Source organism: Cryptotermes secundus, unplaced genomic scaffold (genome assembly GCF_002891405.2).
Source record: "Cryptotermes secundus unplaced genomic scaffold, Csec_1.0 scaffold142, whole genome shotgun sequence".
In the NCBI taxonomy this organism is placed as follows: domain Eukaryota; kingdom Metazoa; phylum Arthropoda; class Insecta; order Blattodea; family Kalotermitidae; genus Cryptotermes; species Cryptotermes secundus.
This window is the reverse complement of record NW_019743148.1, coordinates 1,891,569-1,898,685: the sequence shown is the minus strand read 5'-3', so window position 1 is coordinate 1,898,685 and position 7,117 is coordinate 1,891,569. Positions and strand designations below refer to the sequence as shown.

Below are 7,117 nucleotides of genomic sequence, written 5' to 3'. Positions count from 1 at the left end.
GCTCTAATTTTCACTACTTAGGGTTGGGAGCAATGTTCTGGGGAATTTTTTTTTTTTTTGGGGGGGGGGGGTTCGAAACCTCAGTCCATACATTATCTCCTATATCAGCGAACTTTACTTTATCAGTATGAATGTTATGTCTTCTTTAACGTCTCAGCCACCAGGCACTGTGGTAGCGTGAAGAAAGGGCAACCTAATAAAGAATAGTTCCGCTTACTTATAATTAAATTTAACCATTATTTACGTGACGCTCCAACTCCTTCCTACATTAAACTGGAATATATAAAAGGATCTCCAGCTTTTATATAAAAATTTCCGATATGGACGCTTAACGATATATAAGACTTTTTTGTGTGCAATGTCGTAACTTATATGCAGAGTCTTAAGATTTCCAACAATAAATTTTCATGCATGTGGCACACAGAACTGCGAACAATACTTCTGTGGAACGGTATATACTACGGCTGAGATAGTTTCTATTCTTACCAGCTCTGGAACAAGAGAAGTTATAAGTCCATATGTGGACATCACTAATACAGTGCAATATAAGGAGCCCGGAAACAAAAAATAATTAGCGTCATTGCTCTAACCGTTGCATAAGAATTTCTGGAAAAGAAAGGTGTACAAGAAGGGCAGAAAGGATTTGTTTTCCCTTTGGCGCTACAGTCCCAGTGGGCCTTGGCCTACCTCCACGAAATTCTCCGTTTCACTTCGGTTTACTAGATCTCAGACATTCGGTACGACTCCTTGGGCGAGTGATCAGCTCGTCGCAAGGCCTCTGCCTGTACACAGACACAGAAAAACGCACACAAACATCCATGCCCTGAGTGGGATTCGAACCCACGATCCCGGCTTCCGAGAGAGCGAAGACAGAAGCAGGAAGGATAAAAATATTTTCATTTAAGAAGAGTTTGGGGAGGGGAGGGGGGGACGATGACCAACAGACAGACATTTCCGATGAAAAAGCAATGGTACACTTTGTATCAGTAAAGATTTACCACTGGAACTCATAATTGAAGATCAGTATAGTTTGTTCTTTCAGCAGACTTGATATGAGGAAGTAAAGACGACTGTACTGATGATGCAGACAAAAGAGGAACACCTTTGCATGGAAATGGATTCCGATTATGTATTCTTACCACACACAACCTCCAGCAGCATTATATGTACTTTAATATCGGATTACAAAACAATTAAAAAGTAAAGTTGTCCCAGTGCTTAACTAATTAAGCATTACACCATGAAGGCGTATGTGGGAGTGGGTGTACAGATCCACACTTTTTTGACCTCGGAACTAGTTGCAGGTGACTGGTCAGCTTCACGCCGCGGCCGCTTTACCCACGGGGAAAGAGCCCCTGGTACTCATTGGATAGGAGGTTTGGTGGACCCCAGAGCCAGTCTGGAAGACGTGGAGAAGAGGAAATTCTTGATCATACCGGGACTTGAACTCCGACCTCTTGGTCGTCCACCATGTATCTAGTAGCTATATCGACTACGCTATCACGGCTCACTATTACAATTACTGGAAGTATCTTATCTGTTATCAACTTTGTTTTCCAAAATGATAACAGATATGTATCCGTGGAACTCAAATATGTTAAGATGTACAAGCAACATGCGGGTGAGAATAATCCCATGGACTTTTCAACAGGCGCCTCCTTCCGCCAATCAGTTCCTAAAGTGTTGTCTTCAAACAGCATCAAGCGAAGAGTAAATTGATTACTGAACTGGATATTGAAACCTCAGAGACTCGCCTTGTGTTACTTGTGAAGGCGAATCAATTCACTAACAACTACGGGGCCGCTTTACCATTCACAATGAAGTTCCCTTGTTTCGTTATTGTGGGGCGCGAGAACGTACCTCCAGGCTCTGAAGCTTTCATTTACATACATTTAAAATTTTATACCATTATTTACACTGCTTTATTAACTCAACTAAGCATCAATGCACTTTCGTCTATGGCACACAAAACAGCCTTAGGTATGACTGGTTCCGCTTTCGAAGTCCACCGAGATGGTAAGTGGTAAAATGCATACCCGGCGAATATTGCATATTATATCTATCTTGATGGGTAGAAACATGCTCCGCAGTGAAGAGTTTAATAGCATACAAACACAGTGGAATTTTGTGTATAATTTACCAAGGTGTTCCTTTTCAATCACGGCGAGAAGAGGGGAAAGTGGGGGGAGGGGGCGAGATATTCTGTTTGAAAATATCATATACTGACGTATTTTATTAAAAATATGTCAACATTATGAGACAATTCGATAATAATATCCCGTACAAACATAATGGATTATAAAAAGCACTGTTGCCATAGGAGTGAGAGATTTCTCGATGAGTTAGCTATATAAAATTGTCACCGTTTTTGTGACATATAAATTCACGTTGCTCTAAGAATGAATGTTAGAAATGCCATTTAGAAAGACTATTTTTCAATGCATGATTTATGTCTTTATGGAACAACATGGTCAAGTAACCAGCAATCCAGCTTCCTATACGGGATAACCAGGTTTACAATGCCGGACCCCGAGACCTTATTTACAACACCCAATGCCAATCAGTCCGTTCCGTACGTGACTCTAACAGACTTTGAAGCAAGAAAAGAAAATTAGTTACTTTCATTACAATATATCTGATGACAACATAAAATTTTCTGTTGCATTTCCAGTCCCTAACGGTCTATACAAGAGATAAGCTACATTATGAGTAGATATCTCCACAGATCACGATCGTTAAGAAGCTGACAGTCGCTCAGCTTGGCAAAAAATTCTCTGCCCTTTAAAATGACTGAAGGTTCCATATTGTGTCGCCAGAAACCATCTGCCGATCCCTATCCTGAACCTGTTAAGTTCACGCTTCACACCCCATTTAAGATTCATTTTAATATTATCCTGGAACTTGCGCCCGGGTTCCCTAAGTGTCTTCGTTTCAGGTCTACGAGAAAAATGTATGCAGGTTGGCACATGATGGCCTACTGAACACTTTAAAGTCTATCATATTGCCTGTGATCACCGTAAAAACACATTCTCTAGTAGCTCAACACCGTTAATGTCATAGTCCACTACTGGACATGATCCTCAGCCTATTCCTCACAATTTTCTACCGTAATATCTTTCAACTCTTTCATTATCTCAGAAGTGGGCGATTTCAAAGACGTTTTGCCACCGGATCCTGTTAGAATTTCTTCTATTTCCTCTCGGTTTATACGTCGGACTTCTCCGATGTCGACAACTCTAAATTACCGACGTAAGTTCCTCGTTATATACAAGGTCTGCCTTTTATTTATTTTTTGATCACCCTGTACCCGATTTTGGCTGTCGTTCTTTATCGTGACATTCTTTAAAAAAGATGTAAATTCGTCTGTCGCCCTATATCGATTGAAGCTGGTGACTATTAAACATGACTAAACTGAAGGCGGCGTTCTGTCCGTTTCACTGTTGAAAGATCAATCACTGTCTGCAGCTATAGATAAAATAGGGGGAGTTTGGGCGTCCGAGGTGAAAGATATTCTGTTAGATTCATCGCTCACTTTAAAAGAAGGCCGATCTTCTTCCGATATGTCCCTCCCGGAAATTATGTAGGAGAACGTTCTGGTACTGACAACAATGTGTTGCCTTGTCACGTGACTCAGTACGGAATGCTTACCGACATCGCCTGCAGCCACAACTCTTCATATGAGCTGGAGAGAGCGTGATCACATCCATGGGGAACATATTAGTAATACGGAGATCGCAACCACAAGGAGAAACACGAACTAATTACATGGGACAAGCGAGTTCTAAGGAATAAAGAAAGAAAATTAGTGATAGGAACCTGGAGTGGTAAGACTTTACTGAAACCTGGGAAAATGCAAGAACTATCGGACGAACTGTACAAAACACAACGAACGTAAGGGAAGATCCAAAGGACTTGGGAATTTATAACCGGATAACTCGCACACAGGACAGAAGTAGTTGGAAGGAAATTGTTGAGCAGGCCAAGGCATTCAAGAAATAAAGCTGTCGAGCCTTATTAAGAAGAAGAAGAATTACATGGAACATAATCAACGAGAAGCTGACAGTTGTTCAGCTTGGCCAACAACTTGAATTCAGGCCACCCCCGCCAAAACTATTCAAGAATGCCGTTTTCTGGGATGTGGCGCCGTGTAGATATTGTGTAAAACGTTTCGGAGGAATATATCGTCTCCATCTTCAGGGTATAAAAAATCCGCCAGTGAGGAACCAGCGTGGCAGGTGGCTGATCTGACCTGGGCTCGAACCCAGACCGCCACGGTGGGAAGCCGGCGACTAACCGCCTGGGCTATGGCACGGCAACGGACCAGTTATCTGCCTTAAGTATATAAAGAGAGAGCAGCGGATGGTATGTCAATAAGGTACAAAAAACAATGGTTGAAATGATAATGCAGACTGCAAGATTAGGGGGCACAAAATATAGACTGTAAAAGTGACAGGACAGAACTTGCAGGATTTGAGGTCCTCACAGCCATGGTTATGAAGGGTTCTATCTTCTGGGATAAACACTGTATAGTGCACCGAAAGTCAATAGACGTTTCGGAGGGGACATGTCGCCTTCATCTTCAGGATCGAAGAATAAACTAGGCAAGGAACTAGCGTGAAGCAGAGCTCTGCTTGGCTGTTTGTTAATGACTTGCAATCAGCTGCAATGCTGTCTAATTCTGGAATGTCCAGCTGGCGCCAACACCGCCACTTCTGTGAGAAGATGATATTTTTACTTAGTTTCTGTGAATCTTGTTCTTAGAATAACGTCACCAGCGGGAACTTCATGGCGAAATTTTGGGAAATTTCAGTTGTCATAATAATTGGGAGAGGCGAAATTCCTTTTCGCCTGGGGTGACACGGGTTTCCGCCGGACCTGATCAGATACGTTCCAAATTGTTTCCCGTACATTATTTTGTTCTTCTTTAATTGGAATATAAAACTCTGCACTCCTGTACATTAAATATAAACAATATAAATAAGCAAGCAGGAAACATTAACTCGAAGCAGAGGAGCATGTGAGCAAGGCTGACACAGACAAGGACGGGAGAAGACCAATCAATGTTATATTCAGAACTGAACTGATACTGTGTGGTCAGGACGCTGGCCGGAGCGCCGAGCACGGTCAACAGGTAATCAATACTTTTGCAATAAACGTAACAATACTTCAACTGGCTCCCAGCGCTAATCTTTAGCTCGTCAGGCAGAGAACGTCGCTGAGCGCAGTACCTGTGGGATAACAGCTGCTTTGCTAAGAGATATGCAACGCTACTACGCCTGCAAGTATGCAACTCTTACTGTCACATACGTATATATAGAACTATTGCCTATACAGATCAGACAAAGCTATATGCTTATAATATGAATATCTGTACGTTTGAAGTACCGATTTCCTAAACCTGTGTGATTATAATGGGTCTGAAATTGACTGACTCACTCATGAGCCCTTCTTGAGAAGCCGCCAATTGTGCAGCTAAACTCAAGAGCTTCCCAGAATTTTATGGACCACAAAGGTTGATTACCGNCCCTATCCTGAGCCAGATAAATCCAATCCATACCATCCCATCTTATTTCTCTAATATTCATTTTAATATTGTCCACACACCTACGTCTTGGTCTTCCCATTGGTCTCTTTCCTTCTGGCTTTCCCACCAATATCCTATACGCATTCATCTTCGTCACCCATTGCTTTTTACAAAGACATACAGTGGCAACAAAGGTTCTTCCAACAACCCTAAAATCAGTTTTGTCAACGGCCCTAAGAGTCATCAACTTTACCAGAAGCAGGTATCCGAATAGTCGTATTTTTAAAACACTGTATCAAGAAATTGGGGCAGAATATGAAGTGCTTCTCTTCCATATAGAGGTTCGCTGGCTTTCAAGACAAGTCTTGAAGCGTTTGTTCGAACTAAGGGCAGCAGTTTCACTTTGCCTCAGAGAAAAAGAAAACCCACTCTTGGAGCACTTTGCAAGAAAGGATATTATCCATGGTTTGGCTTACCTGGAAGATATATTTAATCACATGAATAAGATAAATATTAAAATTCAAGGTCCTGAAGTAATCATTATGGAAGCTACAGAAAATTTTCAAGCTTTCTTGGTTAAGCTGTCGATATGGATAAATAGAGTTGAGGTCGCAAACTTTCAAATGCTAGAGGAAGCACTTTACCAAGATGTAATTGAGATAAAACATTCTCTGTCAATTTTTTTAAAAAGAGGAATCTGCCAACACCTAGAAACACTTCAGAAATATTTCAAAAGTTATTTCTGTCTTGATGGCATTAAAGTTTAACCATGGATCCCCTGTCCTTTACTTTCTCATATAAACTGTATCGAAAATGCTGACATAGCCAAAAAAGAACTCATTGATCTTAAGACAAAAAATTTACTACATCTGGTGTTTAACTCAAAGAGCCACGGAGAATTCTGGTGTTCCTCGAGAGAATCCTATCTTCGCCTTGTAAAGCGAGCTATGGAAGTTTCGATTCCATTTGAAACAACATATCTTTACGAATTGGGACTATCAACACTTGTTTCCATCAAAACAAAATATCGAAATCAACTGGATGTCCAGCATGACATGCGTGTTTAATGACACTTTAATGTTCGTATTCAAGCCAAGCAACAACAGTCTCCAGACTGATTTCTCTTTGAAAGAATATAATTTAACTTTAACTTGCCTGCATTTTTAAGTGTATTGTTTTGTTACTTAACGCGTTAATAAAGAAGCACATATGTACGAGTGTATTACATCACAATTTTTTTTTTCATTTTGATACATGTATTTCAATATAATTGGTTTCCATCGTATTCCTACGTATTTTATTTTATGCATTTGAAAATATTATTTCATCAGACGGCCAAAATGGTCCATGACACAAAAAAGGTCAAGACCTGATTAAGATGCTTCAATGTCAATATAATTTTAAACTTGAAACATGTTTGTTTATTCATGATTACTTTCCGCTCTTATCATTAAACAGACAGACGTTGCTTTCTTACTACTTTACTGACTCAATTTTATTACAAAGAAACAGTTAAAGAGTATAGCTGCCGGCCGGTAGCTTACCCCTGAAGCTACACGGTCAATGTCCACACGGTAGGCCTGCCTCTTCCCC

At 40.7% G+C, this 7,117-nt stretch overlaps 1 protein-coding gene across 9 annotated transcripts in view; it reads right to left on the bottom strand.

Moving 5' to 3' along the window:
* LOC111873731 (liprin-alpha-1) overlaps positions 1-7,117 on the bottom strand; it is a 438,279-nt gene that overhangs the window by 118,797 nt on the left and 312,365 nt on the right. The window lies entirely within an intron of this gene.